The sequence below is a fragment of the Euprymna scolopes genome, chromosome 3, assembly GCF_053919585.1.
Source record: "Euprymna scolopes isolate OS-2025 chromosome 3, ASM5391958v1, whole genome shotgun sequence".
Taxonomy (NCBI): domain Eukaryota; kingdom Metazoa; phylum Mollusca; class Cephalopoda; order Sepiida; family Sepiolidae; genus Euprymna; species Euprymna scolopes.
This window is the reverse complement of record NC_136484.1, coordinates 28,405,527-28,432,922: the sequence shown is the minus strand read 5'-3', so window position 1 is coordinate 28,432,922 and position 27,396 is coordinate 28,405,527. Positions and strand designations below refer to the sequence as shown.

At 34.1% G+C, this 27,396-nt stretch overlaps 1 protein-coding gene across 3 annotated transcripts in view; it reads right to left on the bottom strand.

Annotated features, from left to right (window-relative positions):
* The window catches only part of LOC145254378 (D-aspartate oxidase-like), a 117,757-nt gene extending 92,413 nt beyond the window's left edge, over positions 1-25,344 (bottom strand). The window contains exon 1 of one of the 3 annotated variants that reach the window (XM_080113020.1): positions 25,208-25,344. The gene's annotated coding sequence lies outside the window, so the exon portion shown is untranslated. Of the gene's footprint in view, positions 1-11,747; positions 11,919-25,207 lie in introns of those variants that run through there. The other 2 variants (XM_080113021.1, XM_080113022.1) reach the window with 2 other exon arrangements.
* Positions 25,345-27,396: the final 2,052 nt, after the last annotated feature.

The window sequence follows — 27,396 nt, the reverse complement described above, 5'->3', positions numbered from 1 at the left end:
CTGAGGTACAAACAAACAAGATCTGTCGAACCGTCAGAATTTCGATAATGAACAAGAGCTTTTTACCAGAAAAAGAATAAGAAAACTTAAAATAAGGCATTGAAAAGGAGAACAATGAACACGATTTATACTGAGTCTGAACTTGTTCAGTATTCAATAAAAATATTCAATAAAAAAGAAACAAAGAATTAATTCAAATGGAAAAGATGTGAAGTTTCTGCGTTAAAAATTAATATTTCGTTGTTTCACGAATTATAAAGACTAAAATTTGTTTATTATTTACACAAAAATTGCATTTAAAAAAGAAAAAAAAGGAACACGATTCGACTTATTTTGAAACTTAATTTATATATATATATATATTTACATGCATAATTCTTGTTATATATATATATATATATATATATATATATATATATATATATATATATTATATAAACAAGAATCATGCATGTAAAAATTACATATGCTTCAAGCAGGAGACATACTGCAAAAACTGAATTATGAATTAAAATCATTTTTAAAATGAACTCGAAAAATAAATAAGAAAAATGATAAATAATTATTAGACAAAAAAAACCCTTTCCAACAGAAGTAATAATCATTTTATACACATACAGGGTAGAACGATAAAATTGTCGCTATAGACAAGACAACATGATTCCTTTTCCGTTTGGTGAAAATCTGTTTTCTTTTTGGTGCAGACCATCTATTAGTTGGCCAGTTGTAGACAAATCCCAATGGTGATAGAAGCCTTATATCATGTCTGATAGTGACACAAGGTTCAACGAGCGTGATCGGAGATGTGCCGCTGTATAACTCATGCTCTCTACCGATCCAAGTTATAACAACAGGACCATTACCAGCACCCTTAAAATGCATCGCTGGATTGCCCGAATAACAGGGACATGCACAGAGTGATGAAACCAAAGTTTCAGACCACAGTTATGGTCTTTGGTGTGGTTTCAAGTAAGGCCCACGTCATACCATTGAAGTCGGCTTGAAAGTCAACACCAAAGTGTACCGGATGTACTGAAGAGTATGGTTATCCCCTGATGCAATCAGGTGGCCTCTGGCAGACCCTAGGTGTGTCAGCAGAACTCGGCGCTGGATCACAAGTCCAAGGAGACCCAGACTTGGCTTTAGAAGGTAGTGCTACAACTTTGTAACTTTATTCACTGGCCCCACTCCTCCCCCGACCTGAACCCGTTAGACTACTTCGTTTGGACATATGTCGAGAACATCGCCAACATGACCTACTTCAACACAAAAGACAGTCTGATCGCTGCCATCTGCCAAGTATTCGCGAGCTCCCGTCGGCGCGTGTAGGAAAGGAATGCTCTCAGTTCTGGACCCGTATCAAGGCAGTGATTGAGACTGAAGGCGACTTCATTGCGCTCAGAAATCACTATTTCCATTGCTTTCAACGAAATAGATGTTATGAAACTAAAGCCATCTTCAGAACTGTCAGAAACCAGTGCAAAAGTGTAATAAAGAATGCGAGAGAGTCGTATGCTCAGTCTGTCAAGTCTAAAGTAGCCGAGCAGTGAGGGTTTCCACGTGATTTAGCGAATAACAAACAGGGTCCTTAAGTGTTCTCTATCTCAATCATCATTAATAAACCTGAAGTAATTTCGCCAGCATCTGACAAAATCAAACTCTTTAAGAACTTTCTAGCAAATTCTAGCCTTTGCGATCAGAGCCGCCTACTCGTTTATTTCGTCCTGTGACTGAAAACACAAGATGCGACATACAAATATATGTGCATGATGTTGCTAAGCTTATCAAAACCATGTATTCCAATAAAGCAACTGTCCCGGACGACATTCCAACCATAGAACTTAAACTAGCTGCCATACTTACAACACTGTTTAAAGTTACATTAAGGAAAAATGCTTCACAACACCATGAACAACTTCATCAGCTTGTCCCGTATTTAAAAAAATCTAGAGATCGGTAATTTTTACAGACCAATCAATCCTGTGCGTCGTAAGTTGTTGGAATATGTGATAAATAGAGAAGTGGTCAACCATCTCGGCAAAATAACTAACTCAGTGACATGCAATATGGTTTCTGCTCTCCTAGATCTACAGCTGATGTGCTAACTGTAATATCACACAAGATTAGTGAATCTCTAGACGGGGGCTACTATTTCTAGAGCTATTACTCTTGGCATGAAGGTCTACTTCACAAGATTCCCAGCTACGGAATAGAATAGTTAAAATCAATTGAATTATTAAATTCTTTCTCTATGATAGATTTATAAGAGTAATCGATGATAGGCAGAAGCTCGAATATCAACGCTGGCGCCCTCAGGATTTTATCCTGGATCCAACTCTCTTCCTGATTTTCATCAATGACCTCCCAAATCACATTTTTAGATCATTCGTAGACATTTATGTAGACGATGATATCATCTATGGCAACACTTCAAAGGTCAGCAATAACCAAGATCTCTCTGATACTATCTTCTGATCTTGAGGTGGCTGATGAATTTTAATGCATCTACAATCAAGTTTCTCTCTTTCCACCATCAACAATGTGATTCCTATCTGGTCCCAATTAAAATAAATGGATCTCATTTTGGGGAAATATCATGTTTAGACAGGTTTCTAGGACTGACCTTCACTCCTGAACATATACATCAAATTCGTTGCCAAAATTACCGGAAAATGATTGAACCATTCAACCGCCCCAGTAGATATCTCACTGCTGATGCAATCTTCTACATGTATAAGAGTCAAGTACATCTTAGGATAGAGTACTGTTGTCACATCTGGGCAAGAGCTGCTGGGCGTTCCCTATCCTTTCTTGGCACTTCAAAACCGACTTCGAAACCTAGTGGGTGATGCTCATTTCTCTTGCCTGCAACCTCTTTCTTACAGAAGAAACGTTGCGAACCTGAATCTGCTTTATCGTTATTTTCATGCCAAGTGCTCGACTGAGCTCTAATCCATTTCTTGCCAAACTTTTACAAAAATACTCGACTACCTACACCCACTGTTAGCAATCCCCCCACTCTCTATGCCTAAATCTAAACGCAAATTCCATAAACAAAGCTTAGTTTATAGAACTACTCGCCTGTGGAACTCTGTTTCGCTGGCCTGCTTTCCAACTGATTAAAACAAAGCAGTCTCCAAGTGCAATGCAAACAAGTTTTTGTTGAGCCGTCCATTTAAATAATCAAATTATATCCAATTTCCTTCACTAACGATTACTGCATTGTTTCTCGATTATCGCCATACACTCATTTACCCTTATCCTCGAGTGGCCTTTGGACTTTGATAAGTGGTAAACCCCATGCAAAAAACAAAAAAACAAAAAAAAACAAACAAACAAAAAAACAACAAAAACAAAAAAAGCTAAAACTTAAAATATTATTTAAAACGAACATCGTGTTAACACCTTACCATTATTTGCATGTACCGCTGTAACTAAAAACATACGGAGACAAACTTTTAATTTTAATAATAAAATAAATGAAGATTTCGGTCCTTAAATTCTTAATATCAGTTGTTAAATAAAGATCGAAAAGTTGAGGCAAGTTATCTCCCTTGGTATTATATGCGAATGATATTACCATTTATGTTAACACTTCTAAGACCATCAAAATCCGGATCTTTCTTATTCTCTCTCCTCCCACCTTGAGCGAGTGGCGCAATAAAGAAGAAATGACTAGTTTCCTTTAACGCACCCAAAACCAATTTTTCTATTTTTTTCACCACCAACGCTCTGATCCCCATTTGGCTCCAGTTAAAATTGACGGCTTCCGTCTTGAAGCATACTGCTTCAACAAGCTTCTAGGACTAACCATTACCCCCCGACGTGAAATGGAAGACCTAATCAGATCTATTGGCAAAATCACTGGAACAATGATGGGATCATTCTACCACCCCAGAAAGTATCTCAATTTCGACGCAATTCTTTACCTGTATAAGGATCAAATATGTCCTAAGATGGAGCACTACTGCCACATCTGGGGTGGATCTCCTAAGAGTATCCTTACCTACCTTGACAAGGTACAAAACCGTCTTTAGTTGGCAAGGACAATTTCTCCTCACAACTTCCTCTTTTTCACAGAAGAAACATTGTGAATCTGCCTCTACTCTATCGTTACTTTTATGGTAGGTGCTCGACTGAGCTCTCATCTATGGCCACCCTCCCATTAAAACGTTTGCAACAAATACTCTTCTGGCTGCAACAACTGTCAACATCTTCCTTCACACTATCGAGAATTCCATAGGCAAAGTTTATTTCCCATAACTTTCCGTTTATGGAACGCAGTACAGTGCATCTGCTTCCCGACCGACTATAACACAGTCTTCAAATCTACTGTGAATACATTCTTATTGAGCCGTTTTCTAAAATAATGTATTCCCTACCAAAGTTCCATCTTAATTGATCATCTTGTCTCACCATCTACCCAGTATTTAACCCTTAACCTCCAGGCCTTGATAAGAGGTGACCTCTCAAGTAAAAGAAGGGTAATAATTTTCTAGCTTAAAAAACTTAAAAATTTATTTATTGGGTGTTATTGACGTCTAATATTATTGGAAAAACAACATTTGGAGTAAAAACAATACTTAATCAGTGTTTATTAAATACTAGTTAATCTGGCACGTTAAATGGCAAGAGACCATATTATGTTGGACTTTGTAAAACAATTTGGCCGATGTAATTAAATTGTACAAGCCGAATTGAAAACCCGTCTGTTCATATTATGTCACAAGGGAAATAAGCCACTATTTAATGAAATTTCTATTATAAGGCGAGAGTTATTTCCCTTGCGATATATTACGAGCAGGTATTTCCCATAGGATAACAATATATATTTGTATTTTGTCTATTTTTTTTTGTTTCGGCTAATTTCCAATTCTGATAAAAAAAACTAAAACTAAAACCGACTAATTATTTAAGTTTTTGTTTAACTATGAAGTTTTACTGAGATTCGTGTTAAATTTACGATAGATACTTCACCACAGATTTACTCTCCCATATGTATATATACTCTATATGTAACACAATGTAAATTTAGTATAGGTTTAGTTTATCAGATTAATTTTTGTACTATTAAAAAAAAAGGACACTGAATTAAATTGGTAATAATTAAAACAATTTTTTTAGCGTGCAGAAATAGACTAAAATCCTGTTTACATCATCAACACCTTAAAACAACGTTCCTGTATAGTGGGAATTTTTTAGGTAGATATATGATATTACTTCCGTCATTCAGAAATACATGTATATCATAAATTTAACAGAAATCAACCATTGGTCAGATTTTCAAGACATTTTTGAGACTTATCCATTTTTTTTATTGATTTATATTTTAAATGAGGTTTTCGTCAAATATATGAGGGAAACTATTTTTTGTACGTGACCCCCACCCTCGTAGTCTATTTTACGAAATCTGAACAAAATATCATAATTCGTGAAAACTGAAATATTTTCTAAAGAATCTTTAAAAAAGCTCATAATATTTTTGATGTTTAATAAACCGATTCCACACTATGTATGCGTAAAATAAAACATGGAAATAAATTCAATATTATTAAGTTTTATAATAAAACAACGCTTTCTTCTCATTAATATATACCACAATCTTAAATTAGTAAAATAATTTAAAATAATTTTTAAAAGACTGAAGATTTCGGAAGAGTTAAATTTAAATCCTTTCAGTTTTAAAACATTTTGAGTAACGGTTTCTTGATTTGTAAAAATATTTGGTGCTTCTACAGAATTTGGACGAGCTTTTATAGTCGATAAATGGAGTTTTCAGATAAAAAACAATTGTTTGAACTGATTTTTCTGTCAATTCTAATAAGTTACAATACTAACTTCAAAATTATGCAGTCGAAATTACCTAAATGTTACTGGATTATTACAAAAAACAACTTTAATCGTGTTAGCGGGTGAAAAATTGCCGCCATCTTTTTTATAAAAATGGAAAATGACCTCCCTTTTGGACTGTGTTTTACGATCGTTTTAATCAAATTCTACTTTTTATTTTCTTTAATAATTTTCTACCTTATATCGATTTTCGTAATTTTTTATAAAATCATCTTAAAAATGCGAGGAATACGTAGATACCATTGTTTTTATATGAAATTCAGTATTACGATTTCCGAAATTTCGTCCCAATAGTGTAGAAACGCCAAATATTGTAAGATAGTGAAATCGACAACAGTTCCCAAATTTATAATTGTAAAAATGTCTAAGTTTTTTTTTTAAAGAAGAATGGCAATGCATAACGTATTAATATGTCATAACTTATCATTAAAGCCTTTTGTGATTCACATATTCATTGTATCAAAAAAATATTAGCCCAGCGTACAAATATCTACATAAGTAATTTAAAATAATAAATTTTTATTTTTTAATGAATATTTGCGTAAACATCAAAATCTAACAAAACAAAATAGCAGAAAGACGTTACCTCCGTTATTCACATTTAACGTTCTGATCATCCGTCGATATTGAATGCATGTACAAAATGATGACGTCACCGATTCTATATATCGAGAGTTGGAATGCCATAGTTTAACAATAATAAGTTGTTTTCAATTTGTTGTAGCAAAAATCAGTTTACAAAATTCAACTTTTAAAACAGATTAACAGAAATAATTTTCATATCGTTTTTTCAAATACAGCGAAAATAAAATTGAATTATTTACATTTTACGATTTTTTTTTAAATTAATAAATAATAAAAATAAGGACATTAGATTTACATTATATTCAATTAGAATCATATTTCAGAAAATGACAAAAAATATACTTTAAGATTAAAAAAAAAATCAATTTTATGCAAAATGTAAGCAAAAGTTTCTAAACAAAAAGCAACCGAAATAGTAGAGATATTCAAACGCCCCTATACTACAATTAAGTATATGTTTATAATAATAATAATAATAATAATAATAATAATAATAATAATAATAATAATAATAATAGTAAAAAAATATAGGAGGGTGACACCGACAGGCTGCAATCAAATAAACTAGTACAAACACAACTAGAAAGACAGAAAGAACATTTCACAAAAACCATGGAAACTAAAACAAATCAAAACATATTGATAGACCCCTCCCCTACGTTTTGTATTAATTGGACTACGGTTCTCGCATTGGATGTTATCCACATAACGTTTCGGCTGATGTACCCTCCAACTTTATTCAGGTGCTTCTTGTCGAGCTCAGGAATTTGGTTACATCGACTGAACTGAGAGAATGATATCCAAGATGAAAACAGATAATACATATTATCAATCCTTATCTAAAAAAAAAAAAAATTCAAAACGAAATTTTGTATTGTCTTGCATATATTTTAGTAAGTTAACGCAGAACATTAACACGTTTGTGATACCGAAATTGGCGCATAATCTTGTGGAATCGTATATACAAATATATCGTAGCATTTGGATTATACGGACTACTGTTCTCATCTTGAGTGTTATTTTCAAAACATTTCAGGCGATGTAACCGGCGACCTTCATCAGGTGTATCTTGTCGAACTCTGGAATCTGCACGGAATTTCGAAAGGAACTTGGGAGGGCGTATATTCTCGTTTCGTAGTTATGATCAGATTGTGATCCATAGTGAGAAGTAATAAAATTGTACACACACACACACACACATTATCTATCTATCTATCTATCTATCTATCTATCTATCTATCTATCTATCTATCTATCTATCTATCTATCTATCTCCGAACAACGTTTAATTAAGGAAATAACTTTAAATATCTTGTATTTCTCGTTTCAAACAATTTTTTTTACTTCTATATTTTTACTCCATAGAATTTAACTATAAATCTTACTATATATATATATATATATATATATATATATATATATATATATATATATATATATATATATATATATATATATATATATTAAAAATGGAACGATTCCAATATTTTCCCCCATTCCGATACAATTACCGATTCCGCACTAAATTCCCGACTCCGATTCTTTATAAATCTCTACATATTTAACTATAGAGTCGTTATGTTTTCCCAATTGACCCCCCCATTAAAAACAAAAACAAACATTAAATGTGCATATATTTTCTCAAATGTAATTGATTTTAGGAGTAATCTATTGATTTACTCCTAGTTTAAAATATAAAAAGATAATTCAAAGAATCGTTTTTGGTATTGGAAAATAGGTACAATTTTTCTGATTCCAATACTCCCCAAAGTTTCGATTTCTCGGATACCCGACTAATCGTCCAAACACTAATATAACAAGAATGGTGCCCGGAAAACTCGTCCCGGGAAAACCCGTCTCCGGAAAACCCGTACCCGGAAAACTCGTACCCAGCCCCCCCCCGTTTTTTGCTAGGTAGGAAAACTGGTCCCTTATTGAATAAATATCGATTGAAAACACATTATTACCGTTCTTGAAGGAGATATTGTTTTTAAAAGAGACTATGCACCCCGATAATATTTTTAAAAATTATTTTTAACTCTTGCTTAAAAAAATAAACTTGATCACGGAGTCAAGATACGAAAAACGAAACCAAATATTTATTAAAAAAATACTCTAGTTTTAACACTTTTTGTGTCATTACGAAACAAAAATAAAGAAAGAAAACACGTATTATCAAAGAAAGCAATTATTTTATTTAGAAAAAATAATTCAGTTTAAATAATTCTTGTGTTATTACAAAACAACAAAAAAGAAAATACGGTCTTATGTAATTTTGGTACCACGCTGAAATAATAATGTTATTTCGAAAGCCATTCTTAACATGGAGAGGAGAGGGTATCGTTTAAAAGTCATTTCGAGGGCACTTGTGCAGTACTTAAAAATATACAAATTTATTTTCTTTTGGAGGTGGGGGGCTCTTTTTAAAACTATATCTACCTCAGTATTTTCTTTAATTTTCGGACATTTTTTGCTAAAAAATATTTACTAAGTAATGTCGAGTGCGACATTACTTGTTATTTCTTTTTAACTAAATAAACTCTTTAAAATAAGTTTAAACACCAAAAACTTACAAAGCTAGATAGAAAACGAAAACTTAGAAAAATCAATTTAATTTTTTTAAAATAATAAACATGTAAAAATATTTTTAAAAATATTATTGGATGTGCATTATTACCTAAAAATATACAAATTTCTTTTCTTTTTTTTTTGGGGGGGGGGCTCTCGTTTTAAAACTATATCTACCTTAATATTTTCTTTAATTTTCTATTTTTGAGCAATTATACTCCTAAGACGTGATCCTCTTATGTCGGACATTTTTTGTTCGTAAGTAACACTCGACATTACTTTTTTTTTTTTTTTTAAATTTTTTAACTAAATAATCTTTTTAAAATAAGTTGAAGGACCAAAAACTTTCAAAGTTAGGTAGAAAACGAAAACTTAGAAAAATTAATTAATTTTTTTAAAACAACAGTAAACAAGTAAAAATATTATGGGATGTGTATTCTCTTTTAAAGACAATATCTTCTTCAAGAACGGTCATAAAATGTGTTTTCAATCGATATTTATTCAATAAGGGACCAGTTTTCCTAGCTAGTAAAAGGAGACGAGTTTTCCGCGGGTCGAGTTTTCCGGAGACGAGTTTTCCTAAATTCAACAAGAATAAGTTTTAGGCTTCCAACATTCACATTAGAATTGTCCGCAAGGACCCGTGGTGTAATGGATAAAGTACTAGGTCAAATTCAGCTACAATATACATAACTGACACTCTTCTGGAGGTTGAGGGTTCAATATCCAGTGCGGTTGATACTTAGAATGCAATTGCGAATTACTTAGGACTTCTACCCGACTGACGGAAAGAGAGCATGGATTAAATAAAAAAAGTTCCGTTCGAAATTCCGTACAGATACCAGAGTTCGATAAGACACACATGAAGAAGGTCGAAGGTTACATCGACTGAAACGTTGTGAAAATAACACTCAAGATGAGAACAGTAGTCCGAAGAATCCAACTAACGCGAACAGCATATTTTTATCATGCTTCTGAATTTATTAGATTATTATTTGTATTTTTCGGACTACTGTTCTCATATTTCGATCGATGAGACCCCCGACCTTCTTCAGGTGTTATCTTGTTGAACAGATTTTTTTGTCATTTCATCTCAAGCAAGGCACAGAGCCATTTAGTCGCGAGGGCTACTATTTGGGATCAGATTTTCAGGAATACTATTTAGGGAGTTGGGCAGCGAGTTGTTTTTTCACATTAAACTTGAATTTCTTCATGTCATTGCAGTCAGGAAAACGAGGGCCCGAGAGGGAATTGAAAAGTGCAGCAGTCCGAGGGGAAAAACTATTCGAGCGGAAGGCTTTACGGCATCTAGTGATCTTTACAGTGTAGAGGTGCGATTTTGCTGCTTGCCAGGTTTTTCGAGGGTATTGTTGTCGAGGGGATACAAATGTTTATCGACCGGAATGCTTTAATCCACGAGGTGAGGATTTAGGGTGAGGTAGCACCTCGTAATTCGCAACTCTGTAGTGGAATGGGGACAAAAGTGGTTGGTCGCGTTCAATGCTGCCAAGACTAAACTAGTTTCATTCAATAATTACAAGAAACCCTCTCTACCACCCATAGCAATGGCCAACGACTCTTTATCTGAGAGTCCATCTTTCAAACTCCTTGGCCTAACGTTCACAGGAAACATGAGTTGGAACAATTACATTGAAGGCATTGCCAGGGCCGCTGCAAGAAAGGTAGGCTCTCTCTACCGTGCTAGAAAACTACTAACACCCGAAAGTATCCTGTACCTCTATAAGGCCACCATTCGCCCATGTATGGAGTATTGCTGCCACATCTGGGCTGGTGCATCTGCTACTAGTCTCTCGCTCCTTGACAAGGTTCAAAAGAGAGTCGCAAACCTGATAGGCCCTGAACTGGCATCTAAGCTTCAGCCTCTGTCCCATCGACGAAATGTTGCATCCCTCTGCCTTTTCTACAAGTATTTTAGTGGTGAATGCTCTGACGAACTGCAATCACTTGTGCCCCCACGACGCGAGCACCCTCGACAAACCCGACAGGCTACTAGATCCCACCCCCACACTGTTGAGGTCCCTAGATGTAAAAGATCCTTTTACTCCAATAGTTTCTTCCCCAGAACCGCAAGACTCTGGAATTCCATTCCAGGTCCCTGCTTCCTCAACAGTACTGACGTGCAGAAGTTCAAGTGTAACGTGAACCGACACCTTGCTGCCCAAATCCCTACATAGTACCCCAGTAGTTGTTGCCCCTGATAGTAGCCCCCTACACCAAAGTGGCAATTTGCCTTGTTTGGGGTGAAAATGTAATAATAAAAAAAAAAAAAAAAAAAAAACTCTATTTTGAATGTCGCCTGCGCTGAGAATTGAACCTTCATCCTCCAGAAGAGTGTAGCTTACAACTGAATTTTATCAAGGGATTTATTCACTACATCACGGGATCTTCAGAGGATATTTTATGATGTTACATCGTCCGAAACATTATGGAAATAACACTTAAAATGATAACAGTAGTCCGAAGAATTCAAATAATACAAACAATCCTCTTCTCAAAAATCCAGAAACGTAAAAGTGCGTTGTTTACATATAAAAGCCAATGATGTTCTGACAACAACAACAACAACAACATGTTATTCCATTAAAAGTACGTGCCTCTTACATAACAATTTCTAAAAAAAGAACCAAACGATTTTCCATGATTCTTATAGAAGTATTTTAAAAGAAGCAGAACACTTTTCGGAAAAAAGGGAACAATTTGTTAAAATAAATTAAGGGACTTACGGCTGTGCGAAGAGAAGTAAGACTGGACACGTTGGCTTCTACAGTGGCTACCGTGCTTCTACTCTCTTGTAAAAGAGCGCGTCTGCTTTCGGTAACGGTGCTTTATCGCATGGCCTACTTAAAGAGGCTAACTTTACTTGCCAACGTGCCTATTTTATGTTGCACGTGTTTACGAAACATAAGCACGAAAAAAAAAAAAAAAAGAAAGATCCAACATGAATTATCTTTTTTTTTGTTTTTACGAAATTACTGAAAAGTAGTAAAGTAGGTATACGAGATTCACTTAAACCTAAAAGGTCACACACACACACACACACACACACACACACACACACACACACACACACACACACACACACACACACACACACACACACGTTGGACAAAATAATGGATGTGCTTTGAATTTCGTACGAATTTTAAAACACCTAAGAAAATTGAAAAAATATCAAAATAACTTTTTATTTAATGAATTATTTAAATCTATATATATATGTGTGTGTGTGTGTGTATGTGATCCAAGTACATTACGGTTTCCCTGTATCACAGCTCATCAGTGCGGCTAGACTACCTCAACCTAGGATCGAAACTCGATTGCCCACACGACAATCGGCGCTTCTAACTATTCGGCTGCTGCTGCGGGTAATGAATTTACAATATTTTGATGTTGTTCAAATGCCTAGCTATATATATATATATATATATATATATATATATATATATATATATATATATATATATACATACATATATACATACATATATACATACATATATACATACATATATATATACATATATAATATATGGTGCAAGTCTATAAATGGGCAAAACAAATCTTTTATACAAATAAAATCTGAAAAACATCTTTATAATGTACGTACTTGTCACTGCATGAAGATGTCATATTCCAAAAATTACGTAAATCGATCAAGTAGTTTTTATTTATTTAAGAAAATCAAATATTATCGGAGGTTTAATCGAAGATTTGGCACGCGCCATCTTGTTTGAGAGATAACGCCACTAACGACCCGTGGCGGAAATATGGGTCAACAAGGGCAGTACATGCAAACCATCGAATATTTTATCAATGAAGTACTTTTTTTTTTTGAAGAAAATCAAATTTTACGATTTCTAGGGATAATAAATAAATAAATTGACTTCTTTAAATAAAGAGAATGTGGAAAACACTAGTTTTTTGTTCGTCTGAAAACAGATTTTGATAAGCGAAGTATTTATATATATATTATATATAATATATATATATAATATAATACATATATAATATGTATATATAATATATATAATATATATAATATGTATATATAATATTTATATATAATATATATATAATATGTATATATAATGTTTATATATAATATATATATATAATATTTATATATATATATATATATAATATTTATATATATATATATAAAATATTTATATATAATATATATATATAATATTTATATATAATATATATATAATATATATATTGTAGAATAACCAAAAGAACTGTAGTAGTCAATAACACACAACAACAACAATAATAATAATAATAATAATAATAATAATAGCAGCAGCAGCAACACTTACCAAGGGTCCAGCTTATGCACAAGACTGACATCAGATTGAGCTGGACTGAGGGCATGTATTTATGTACAAGCATATCCAATCAGGTGATTCAGCCAATCATAATCCAAAGAATAGACTGGTCCATGTGTGCACAATGGAATCTCCCATTGTGCCATAAATAGTTCTCCTCTTTCATGAGAGGTAACTTTAGTCTTTGCCAAGTTATCCACAACTTTAACGCTGGCCGAAAGTCCACTACACAATCCAATATGGCGCTACGAACAGGATTCGAGACAGAAGATTGGGAAGACTATTTCCTCAAAGCAGGCATTGCTGCCGATTCCGCCAAGAGCTACGCTGCAACTTTTGTGAAGAAAAAACTGAGGAAAGAAAACCTTCAAGTAATGGATCGAGCCATGCTAAGAGAATTGGGAATCACAACAATGGGAGAAGCTCTGTCTATCCTTCGACAAGCCAAGGAGCCCGCTACCCAGACCACCTATGCTAAGGCACCAGCTGCCAGGCCTCCCCAACTTCATCTCGAAATGACCCCTCAACAATTCAGAAAATTTCGGATTGATTGGGAAGTATTCACCAGAATAACGGACATGCCAACTTCTCAGGCCAATATCCAGTTATACAGTTGCGCTGATGAATCCGTCCAAAACGCAATCATAAATACGTACCCTAAGTTCTTCACCACCAACCCAGACAAGCTGCTAGAGATGACAGAAGCATTGGTAACTCAAAAATCAAATCCCATGGTCCATCGGATGACATTTGCATCTATATCACAGCATGAAGATGAACCCATCCAACAATACCTTGTTCGTCTTAGGTCCACGGCCATACACTGTAATTTCTCATGCCCCAACTGCGATCACGACCTGCCCGACATTTACATCAAGGACCAATTTATCAAAGGGATATCGAATGATACGCTTCAGACCGATCTACTGGCAAAAGCCGGGTTGCTAAGAACTCTCAACCAAAATATTTGTCATGCTGAGGCATTTGAGTCTGCACTACGGGACCAAACCGCAATGACTGATACCTCAGACATAGCTACAGTCCGGATGTCAATATATCGCAGACAAAAAAAAAAACAGTGCTGTACGGACTAGCAGAGTCAATATTCGCACTAGCTCTACTGCTACTCACAACGATAACATTGCTGATAAAGAACCCCGTCAAACCTGCATAGATTGCGGTAGTCACCAACACGGTACTCCAAGGACAAGTGCCCGCCATTTAACATGTCCGGCATGGAATCAAATGTGCAACACTTGTGGGAAACTTAACCATTTCTCAGCAGTGTGCCGGGCAAAGAAATATCGCCCGGCAGTGATAAAAAGTTTTGAAGACCAAGAAGCTCCCATGAATACACTCATGGCCCATATCACATTCGATCAAATGAGGGGCACCATTATGACTACAGAAGGTGATATGTTAACAGAAATAAATGCATCAGTAATCCCATTCTCACCAAAACCAGATCCCAGACAAGCTGTCAATACCCCTAGGAGTCGTAGTACAACGCTAAAGGTTTTTCCCGACAGTGGTACCGCCATTTGTCTTGGGGGACCAAAGCATATAATCAAAATGGGCCTCACAGAGATTAGTCTTGTCCAATCAAGAAAGATCATACGAACAGTTGGAGGTTTCACACTCATGTGTCAGGGTTGGCTACCAGTTGAGTTTGTGGTCAGAGGGAAAACAACTAAACAAGCCCTCTACATATGCAAGGGCATACAACGGCTTTATCTCAGCAGAGCAGCCTGCATCGATGTGGGAATATTGCACAAACATTTTCCAAACCCTTTAGCAGACGAACATGAAGAGGTAGACACCGAGTCTAAAAAGTGTGTAGATCAACAGAAGATAACATCGGCAAACTTAAGAGCTGGCTCCTAGAAAAGTTTGCCAAAACGACATTCAACAAAGATGGGATATTTCCAGCCATGTCCGGCCCAGCTGCCCACATTCACCTCAAAGAGGGAGCAATCCCTAAAACCAGGCATAACCCAATTCCTGTACCCTTCCACTTTAAGGAACCAGTAAGACAAGCCCTTTGGAAGGATATAGAAAAAGGTATCATAGCTCCAGTACCCGTGGGTATGCCTACTGATTGGTGCAGTACTATGGTAATAACTGTCAAAAAGAACGGTAATCCACGGAGAACAATAGATTACCAACACCTTAACTCTCAATGCAAGCGAGAAACCCACCATACTTGGTCGCCATTCCAGTTGGCACTGCAAGTGCCACCTAAAGCAAAGAAAACAGTCCTAGACGCTGTTGATGGATACCACTCGATTCTCTTAGACGAAGAATCTCAACCATTAACCACCTTCATAACTGAGTGGGGAAGATACATGTATCTTAGGATGCCTCAAGGATATGTCGCATCTGGGGATGCTTACACTCGCAGATACGATGAGATAATAAAAGATATCCCACGCAAGGTGAAGATAGTAGACGATACCCTGCTATATGACTCTAGCATTGAGGGAGCCTTTTATCATACCTTCGATTTCCTGCCCCAATGTGCTAAGAATGGAATTGTGCTCAACACCGACAAATTCCAATTCTGTCAGGATGTCGTACAATTTGGAGGCCTCCAGATAACTTCAGGAGTGACCCCTTCTGAGTCCATGATACAAGCGATACAGGATTTTCCAGTTCCAAGGACAATTACTGACGCCAGACCATGGTTTGGGCTTGTCAACCAAGTAGCCTGGGCATATTCACTGGGTCCAGTTATGGTGCTTTTTCGGGACCTCGTCAAACAAAACTCCAAATTTGCTTGGAATCAAAACCTTGAAGACGCATTCAAAGATTCCAAGCGAGTTATAATTCACCTAGTCCAGAAGGGGGTAGCAACATTTGACAAAGACAGAGCAACTTGCCTTGCTCCAGATTGGAGCAAAGAAGGAATGGGCTTCCTACTCCTACAAAAACATTGCCAATGTACCATTGAAAAAGCCCCAATATGCTGTTCCGACGGTTGGCATCTGATATATGCCGGCAGCAGATTTTGCACGGATGCTGAACGCAGATACGCACCAATAGAGGGTGAGGCAGCAGCAATAGCATGGGCATTGGAGAAATGCCGTATGTTCGTCATGGGTTCTCCAAACATCATAGTGGTCACAGACCATGAACCTCTGAAGGGGATATTTGGCGATCGTGATCTGAGCAAGATCCAAACCCCCGGCTCTTTAGACTAAAGGAAAAGACCCTGAGATATAGATTTACCATACAGCATTGTCCCGGGAAGTGGCACAGAGGCCCTGATGCCGTCTCCCGCCACCCAGTGGCGATGGTGCAAGCCCGCCTCAATGTATTTCCAACAAAACCTTCTCAAATGGATATACTGGAGTCAAACAACATAAGCAACATAACAGAGTCAACAGCCTTAATAGCAACATTTGCAGACAGCAGTAATATAGCCATGATATCACCAGACCTAATTCGTTCAGCAGGTCGTGGCGATCAACAATATAACAAATTAATAGACACAATACAGCAAAGCTTCCCAAAAACACGTAATCTCACTGCGCCCGAAGTCCGTGAGTATTGGGAGGTGAAGCACTGCCTTAGCACTGACAATGGTCTAGTATTGTTGGATCGAAGGATCGTCATACCCAATACACAACGAAAAAAGGTCCTACACTGCCTGCATTCTGCACACCAAGGAGTAGTCGGCATGAAAGCACGTGCCAACGAATCGGTGTACTGGCCAGGGATGGATGCATCAATCCGCAGTATTAGGGCGAATTGCATGGTATGCTCAACCATCGCACCTAGTCAACCAAGGGAGCCTATCATTCTAACACGATCCCCAGAGTGGCCATTCCAGCAAATCGTCATGGATATTTTTTATATTGGAGATCACACATATGTTGCCTGCGCGGATAGGCTAACTGGTTGGCTAATTTTATACCGCCTAGAATAAGGTCACACTACTACAACCAAATTGATATCCATATGCGGACAACTGTTCCAAACATATGGTGCCTAAGAAGAACTCAGCACCGATGGCGATATACATATATATATACATATACAAATATATACATATATATATACATATATACATGTATATATATATACATATATATATATATAAATACACGTATATATATATACATATATATATACATAAATACACGTATATATATACACAAATATATATACATAAATACACGTATATATATATATATACAAATATATATACATAAATACACGTATATATATACATATATATATACATAAATACATGTATATATATACATATATATATACATAAATACACGTATATATATACATATATATATACATAAATACATGTATATATATACATATATATATACATAAATACATGTATATATATACATATATATATACATAAATACATGTATATATATACATATATATACATAAATACATGTATATATATACATATATATACATAAATACATGTATATATATACATATATATATACATAAATACATGTATATATATATACATATATATACATAAATACATGTATATATATACATATATATATACATAAATACATGTATATATACATATATATATACATAAATACATGTATATATATACATATATATATACATAAATACATGTATATATATACATATATATATACATAAATACATGTATATATATACATATATATATACATAAATACATGTATATATAGACATATATATATACATAAATACATGTATATATATACATATCTATATACATAAATACATGTATATATATACATATCTATATACATAAATACATGTATATATATACATATCTATATACATAAATACATGTATATATACATATCTATATACATAAATACATGTATATATATACATATCTATATACATAAATACATGTATATATATACATATCTATATACATAAATACATGTATATATATACATATCTATATACATAAATACATGTATATATATACATATCTATATACATAAATACATGTATATATATACATATCTATATACATAAATACATGTATATATATACATATCTATATACATAAATACATGTATATATATACATATCTATATACATAAATACATGTATATATATACATATCTATATACATAAATACATGTATATATATACATATATATACATAAATACATGTATATATATACATATATATACATAAATACATGTATATATATACATATATATACATAAATACATGTATATATATACATATATATACATAAATACATGTATATATATACATATATACATAAATACATGTATATATATACATATATACATAAATACATGTATATATATACATAAATACATGTATATATATACATAAATACATGTATATATATACATATATATACATAAATACATGTATATATATACATAAATACATGTATATATATACATAAATACATGTATATATATACATATATATACATAAATACATGTATATATATCCATATATACATAAATACATGTATATATATACATATATATATGCATAAATACATGTATATATATACATATATATATACATAAATACATGTATATATATACATATATATATACATAAATACATGTATATATATACATATATATATACATAAATACATGTATATATATACATATATATATACATAAATACATGTATATATATACATATATATATACATAAATACATGTATATATATACATATATATATACATAAATACATGTATATATACATATATATATACATAAATACATGTATATATATACATATATATATACATAAATACATGTATATATATACATATATATATACATAAATACATGTATATATATACATATATATATACATAAATACATGTATATATATACATATATATATACATAAATACATGTATATATATACATATATATATACATAAATACATGTATATATATACATATATATATACATAAATACATGTATATATATACATATATATATACATAAATACATGTATATATATACATATATATATACATAAATACATGTATATATATACATATATATATACATAAATACATGTATATATATACATATATATATACATAAATGTACTTTTTTATTTTTACAACGGAGTCACCACTTATCCTCCAGTGACCTCCGGGCCTTGATAAGGGTTAATGAGTGTACAGTAGTCAATGGGACAATATCGTAGTAGTCGTTAGTAGTGGAAATTCGCTAAATTGGATTACTTAAGGGACGGCTATTAAGAATTTGTTTACGTTGGACTTGAAGATGACGAAGTTGTAGTCAGCTGGAAAGCAGGCAAATAGAAGACAATTCCACAGGCGTGCAGTTCTAAGAAGCTTTGTTCATGGAATCTACGTTTAGGTTTAGGCACAGATAAAGAGTGGGGGAAATTATTGACAGTGGTTTCAGCTAGACGAATGTTTTTCGTTAAAGTTTGGCGAGATGGGACCATAGATTGGAGCTCAGGCGAGAACTTGCCATGAAAATAATGATAACGCAGAGACAAGTTCGCCACGTCTCTTCTGTGAGAAAGAGGTTGCAGGGAAGACAAAATGGCATCCCCCACTAGGCTACAAAGTCTATTTTGAACTCTGTCAAGGCAGGATAAGATCTATCTAGTAGCTCCTGCCTATATGTTTCTTAGAGTGTTCTTAGGTAGGTTTGCATTGAAATGCCCCAGATTGTATTGAAATTCCCCAGATTGTATTTAAATGCCCCAGATTGTATTTAAATGCCCCAGATGGTATTCAAATGCCCCAGATGGTATTGAAATGCCCCAGATTGTATTGAAATGCCCCAGATTGTATTGAAATGCCCCAGATTGTATTGAAATGCCCCAGATAAGTATAAAAAAAAATCAATAGTCGAAAAAATCCGATTAAAGGAAAAATCCAATTTTGATCAAGTTTAACACCTTTATACAGCCTAATATAATGACCAGTGCATTTGAGAAGTTTCGTCACCGTACAAGCAGAAGGGTTCTACATGTAAGATCAACTGTAGGTTCTTTGATAAAACAGGGGCGCGTTCAAAATGAATGTTTCTGTTTAGAGCACAACTGAACCATGATACTTGACTTTTGCATTTTAAACTTTAATTCAAGCCATTGTATATGAATAATTTTATATAATCAACAGTAGGTTCTCTACAGTGCAATGTATTGTGGACTAAGTGACTACGGGGAGACACGTGAAGCTTCATCCCGGTACATCATGGTGGATACCCAACTAGAGCAGGCAACCATTCGATTTGATTGGAAATAGGCAATTTCGCGATTTCGATGACAAAACTATTGGAAGTGTGGATCATTCGTTGATTCTCATGCAATCCCAGGCAACGTCGGATCTCCATGCTAGTTTGTTATAAATTCAACGAACAATAAAACTAAGCCAAAAGAATATAAAACGAAATTCAGCTCCATTTTTGCGATTATATTGAAGTTTTTAGTTTTAAAATGGCAGCAAAATGTTTGCGATTAGTTTCATTTCACATTGCAATCGATGCCAGAGCAACAAAACTTATATTATCTTTTTTAAGAGTTAATTTTTTTACAAGACTTTCTTTTACGTTTAAATAAAAATATTTTTCGATTTTTAAAAAAAATTAAATTATAAATTAATGAAAAGTTTCTCTACCTCCTTTTGTGCAAATAATAATGTGCTTTTTTAAATCTTTACAGTAGCAAATACAATCATTTTTTTTATCTTTACAGTAGCAAATAAAATCAAGTGTTTATTATGAAAATGATTTAGGTGAAAGTGTAGCTGTCGTGTTAGCAGAAGCAGAAGCAACGATACGGCGACAGCTTGTGGTTTACCATGTTGAATCTGTGCTTAGAAACTAAGCTCTGCGCTGATTAATGAAAGCATTTAGCTTCCTTTCTGGCTTGCCCAATCAGAGGCCATCTTTCAGGCGAGCTGACGATTCTACGAGGTTGATGACAGCCAAGGCCAACTAAGCTTCCTTTTTTCTGGCCAGGAGACCACTAGCGAGCTCACTCATTCCACGACATTTCGGTCAACCCCTCCAACAGAGTCGGCCTTAAGCATAGGCAAACTAGGCATCCACCCATGGCCTTGAACAGGAATCATAAGAAAAATTGTATGTAGATAATGTTAATTATGCATAAACCAAAATATACAGTGCCTCCAAAAAGAAAGTCCGCACTCGTCATTTTTTTTTCAAAATCCGCGCATTTAAGCCAAATTGAATGTAATTGTTTAAACAACACATACCTCATTTGATTCGCCTTTTATTCCTCTATAATTTTACCTATTCATATTTGACTTTTAATTGAAGTATCCTAGAGTTCACGTCAATTTAAGAAAAAATCAGCTTCAAATCGAGCAGGCAAAAAGAAACTCCGGAAAAACGAGTTTAAAACGAGCTTAAAATACCCACCTTTTTGCATCTCTAATTGTACTTGTTGTTCCTGGGTTATACAACGTACCATTTAATCCATATATTTTGAGTCTCTCTTAGTGATCGGCAGGAGCTCATTGATCTCGACTATTCTGGTTTATCCAATCGAGAAATCGGCTGAAGATTGAAATGTGATGAGAAAACGGTACAAATGACTGTGACAAAGCACCAAAACACCGGCAGTGTTCGTGATGTCCCTAAATCTGGTCGTCCTACAGTTACTTCTTACAGAGAAGACAATGCTATCAAGATCTGTAGCCTCTGAAGCAGATTTATAACGGCTCCACAAATCCAACAATAGTGTAATCTTGGTAAACATTGCTCCCATTTTACAGTTCAGAACACATTGAATGAATTTAATTTGCGAGGCTGTGTTCCAAGACGCAAATTAATGAGTCCTGTAAAGAACAGAAAGCGCCGACTGGACTTCATCAGATGCAATGAAGGTCATTACTCTTCATATTGGTCGAAAATAATTTTTAGTAACGAAAGCAAGTTCAATAAGCTAGGCAGTTATGGTAGGCAGTACGTCCGTCGAAGGAAGGACGAAGAATTTAATCACAGGTGTACAGTTTCAACGCTGCAAAGTAGTAGAGGTTCAGTTTTGGTGTGGGGCGTTATTAGTACCAATACTTCAGGGCCTATAGTTCGCTTGTAAGGTCGAATTAATTCGATCAAGTACATAAATATGTTGGCTGAGCATTCTCTACTCTACTTTGGCCGGAATTTGAATGATAATCCTATCTTCATGAAGGATAATGCTCCCATTTACAGTTGACAATGTCAAGAGGTTCCTTGACGAGCATGATATTCTCTGTTTGGATTGGCCTGCACAATCTCCGCACCTCAACTCTATCGAAAACGTATGGCATTACATAAAACAACAGCTACGCAATGATAAAATTTCAAATCTGGAAGAACTTTAGACAAACATTAAAAAGAAGTGGGATGCCCTTTCACTGGAGTATTGCCACAGACTAATTCAAGAGAATGCCAAAAATATGCTACTAAATATTTACTAGTTCATTGTGTTCCAGTTATATTTGTGTTGCATTAATGTTTAAAAGTTACATTTAAATAACAATTGTCCATTGTGCGGCATTTCTTTTTGCTTGCTCGATTTGAAATTATTTTTTAAAAATTTACATGAAGACTAGGATACTTCAATTAAAAGTCAAAAATGAACATGTAAAATTATAGAGGAATAAAAGACGAATCAAATGAGGTATAGGTTGTTTAAACAGTTACAATCAATTTAGTTTAAATTTGCGGTTTTTGAAAAAAATGACAAGTGCGGACTTTCTTTTTGGCGGCAATATCAATGCATATTTACACTCATACTTAGAGTATAGGTAGAATTCACTAGAGAAATTACTCATCGACACGCAGTGGCAGGTTACTATTTTTAGAAGTTCTTATATCGCTCCAAATGTCGCTATAGCCCTTCGTATAGCATTAACAATTCCGATTACTGTTGCATCGGGGGAAAGAAGATTTCCAAGTTGAAATTAATTAAAAAAAAAACCAAAAAAAAAAAAAACCCAAACTATTTGAGAATGGCAATGGTATCTATCGAACGAGATATCGCCCAGTCTCTGGGTTATTAGCAATTTATTCGAGATTTGGCTGCCATTAAAAATTGAGTTTTGTTGAAGGTTTGTATACATTTCAGTTATTTGTTAGATATAAAATTACGCAATTTATTAAAAATTACCTGCATTTATGTTTTCGGTATTTAGTTTTTTAGTTTTCTATTTATTTTTTTTGGGGTGGGGGGTTGGGCACCAAATTCACTTCGCCTAGGGTCTCAAATTACCTAAAGCCGACCTTGCCTCTAGTCTTCAATCTCCTTGGCCGTCCGGCCTCGCGTTCCACAAGTTTCCCCGAGACCTAACATGGCTACTACAACAGACCCATCTCTCTCACACACACACTCTCTAACACACACACACACACGGCCCTGATTTCAAAACCTGTGTACTGTACGCAAACATTCTAATATATCAATTCTTTTTCTCTTCTTTATAAACATGCCATCCATCCTACCCTTCATATATGAACTTTTTTTTAATCTTACCCACGGGACATTTATTTAACACAGTGTAGACTTTCTAACCTTTTGTCTTCGTCCGTACTTAATTGTCATGTCGAAAATAGTAATATATCAAAAAATTTCATAGCGTAGAACAACTTATTGTGTCTTAGTAAAAACAAAGTCTATCGCTATTATCTAAAACAGTACGTCAGATAAGTGGAAAAGGGGAAATAAGTATGTCCCCTGCATTCACAAGCTTCAATGTGTTAACATTTAAGGAAAATGTAGTTTCCTTTAATTTTCATTAAAAATTACTTTTAACTATAAATAATTTTCTACTCAATGAAATTTCTTAATTTGTGGATATATTACCATTTTCGACATGAAAAAGTAAGTGCTGTTGTTTTTGCAAACTACATATTAAGATAATTGATCTGTCAGCTATCTTAACAAGCACTAAAAGGAGCTTATAATTATTTTTAGTTAATATTTTGTTGCTTGTGCTTGAAAGACAAAAGCCCAAAGTTAATCTTTAACATGAAAAATGCATATTTACGTTTGAAAAAAAAAATACAGTGAAAAATGTTATCACGACGATTACAAGAAACAAACAAACAAAACAAAAAAAAAACAAAAAAACAAAACAAAAACAAAACAAAAAGCAAACAAAACAAAAAAATATACCCCAAAAAACAAAGAATCATGGAAATTTGCCGTTTTAATAAATCAAATTTTAAAATCAAAATCAAAATACAATTATCAGTTTTCTGGAACTATTTCAAAGACGATTCGTAAATTAGTCTTAAGATCTATCTACTTCTTACTAAAAATAATTATCCCCTCCAAAAGTGGAAGTGACTTTAAAAAAACCTTTGTAGTCGAATGTAAATATACAACGCTTACCGAAATTCACTAAAATTATAAGACACACTTCCCTTTTTTAATATAATTAATTTAATTTTTCTGTAAAAAAAATGTATATTCAATTACAATATTTTTTAATGTACACAGATAAATAATTTATTTTAATGTAAAAAGATTCATATTTAAATTTGTATGAGTTTTTAATTCAATACTATTCTACTGAAATTAATGATGGCATCTGTTTACCAATATTTTTTCCCTAGAATTAAAAAAAAACGTTTGTAAAATGTTGTTCAACACTTTTTCAGTACGAAATGCATACTGCGTCAAATTTATCAATTTTTTTTATGTGTTAATTAAAACCTTTAGCAATTACATTATAAATTATTTTTTCAAGTTTTATTATTTATTAAAAAATAAGCAAAAATAATTCGTTATTAATGATTAAGTAGAATTGAAATCTGACAGTAAATTATTGTTTATTAATAAAAGACTTACACACTTACATTTCAATTTTGTAAATGGCTGACAGTGAATTGTGAAACTGGCAAGGTGGTTGATTCTTTGAAAATAACATTTAGATGACAGCAGGTGGGTGGGTGCAAATCTCGTCTATTTATTGCACTATTGTACATCCATACATCTCCAAGTTAGCGTTAGAAATTACACTCTTTTTTTTCATTTTCAAAACTATAAAACAGTTCTTACGAGGATGTTTATACGTTCATACGCACAAGGAGATTTTATATTACGCATTAAAATTTTCCCGAGAACTTATTAAAATCACATAAAATATTTATTCGCAATTATATTTTTTTGTGTGTGAAAATATTGAATAAAGCGTGCTCTATTGAATGACTAGCAGGACTCGTGTACAGGCGTTGTCCTGTGGATATGACCCAAAGCCAGAACAGCTACAGTTAAGCCGCTTTCCCTAAAAACATACCTATGGTTATCTAGTGCATCATCGTATGTGAGTCATGTAAATTACTGCATAATAAAACATACTAAACAGCTAACAATATTAACACGACGACGGTTTAAAAAATTTTTTTTTTTATTACATTTTCACCCCAAACAAGGCACATTGCCACTCAGGTGTACGGGGATACTATCAGGGTTAGCAACTACTGGGGCACTATGTAGGGATTTGGGCAGCAAGATGTTGGTTCACGTTGCACTTGAACTTCTGCATGTCAGTACAGTTAGGGAAGCAGGATCCTGGAATGGAATTCCAGAGTCTAGCGGTTCTGGGGAAGAAACTACTGGAGTAGAAAGATCTTTTACATCTAGGGATCTCTACTGTGGGGGTGGGATTTAGCTGCCTGTCGGGTTTGTCGAGGGTGTCTGCGTCGTGGGGGTACAAGTGTCTGCAGTTCGTCAGATCATTCACCATTAAAATACCTGTAGAACAAGCAGAGGGATGCAATGTTTCGTCGATAGGACAGAGGCTGAAGCTTAGATGCCAGTTCAGGGCCTATCAGATTGGCGACTCTTTTTTGAACCTTGTCTAGGAGCGAGAGACTAGTAGTAGACGCATCAGCCCAGATGTGACAACAATACTCCATACATGGGCGAATGGTGGCCTTATAGAGATACAGGATACTTTCAGGTGTCAGGTTGCTAATGATAGCCACTGTTGGCTCAAGAAAATTGCGGGCAGTGGCGCAAGTGGCCCAAATGTGGCTTCTACTGTTCTGCATTGTCTGCCAGTGGCAGCTAGCAGAATTGGCTGTCATTGTTAACGCTGCTGGTTATTAGCGATTAGTATTGATTTAAGTCGTTACTTGCCTGTCAGTTATTGCTATATTGAGGTGGTTACTTGTGGGCACTTGCTGCCTTAACAACTTTGTCACCGTCATCAAGTTTCGGAGAATGGAGGCCATGAACAATGTAGTATTCATTGCATTGGCCTAGATGCCATATCGCAACATGTGTTTTGTACGTATGCATAATACGGACCGTGCTATATTTTACACATTATGTTCAAGTAAAATCAAAGTGTATACGGTAGGTATTGTATTTTGAATTGTTCGGTGCCTCTCATGTAAAGACTGGGTCAATATATAACAGCGTTTTTATTTCAGCACGGTCCGTAATCCACCTAAGTAGCCATTTATTAAATATTAAGATCGTGAAGGCGATCCGCCATTTTAACTGGTTCTATTCCAGAATATGTCTACTTCCGCTTAATTTGTAAAAGCATATGTACTCTAATGATCACGTTTGCTGTATCGAAATATTTCTTAAAACGCCTAATTACGTATCACAACTGAACGTGAAAACCTGCGCAAGCTCCTGATGCCATTAAGCATTCTGTAAATCGTGCCTATATGTATCCTTGTACGTAATCTAATTTGACCAGTTTTAATATATCGCTGTAATTCTTAGAAGAAAAACTGAAAGGAATATTGAAGCATTTAAACTGTCGAATCCAAAGTTATATTTCTGAAAAACTCTATAATCAATCAATAGTGTAGCCGGAGCCCTTAAACTTAACGTAAGAAATTGTTTAGAAGTGTAAGCTGCAGATGAGAAAAAAATAAAGAAAAAATAATAAAAACAAACGCAGAAGAAAACGTAGAAAGAAAAATAAAAAGAAAAAAATAATAAAAACAAACGCAGAAGAAAACGTAGAAAGAAAAATAAAAAGAAAAAATAATAAAAAAACGTAGAAGAAAACGTAGAAAGAAAA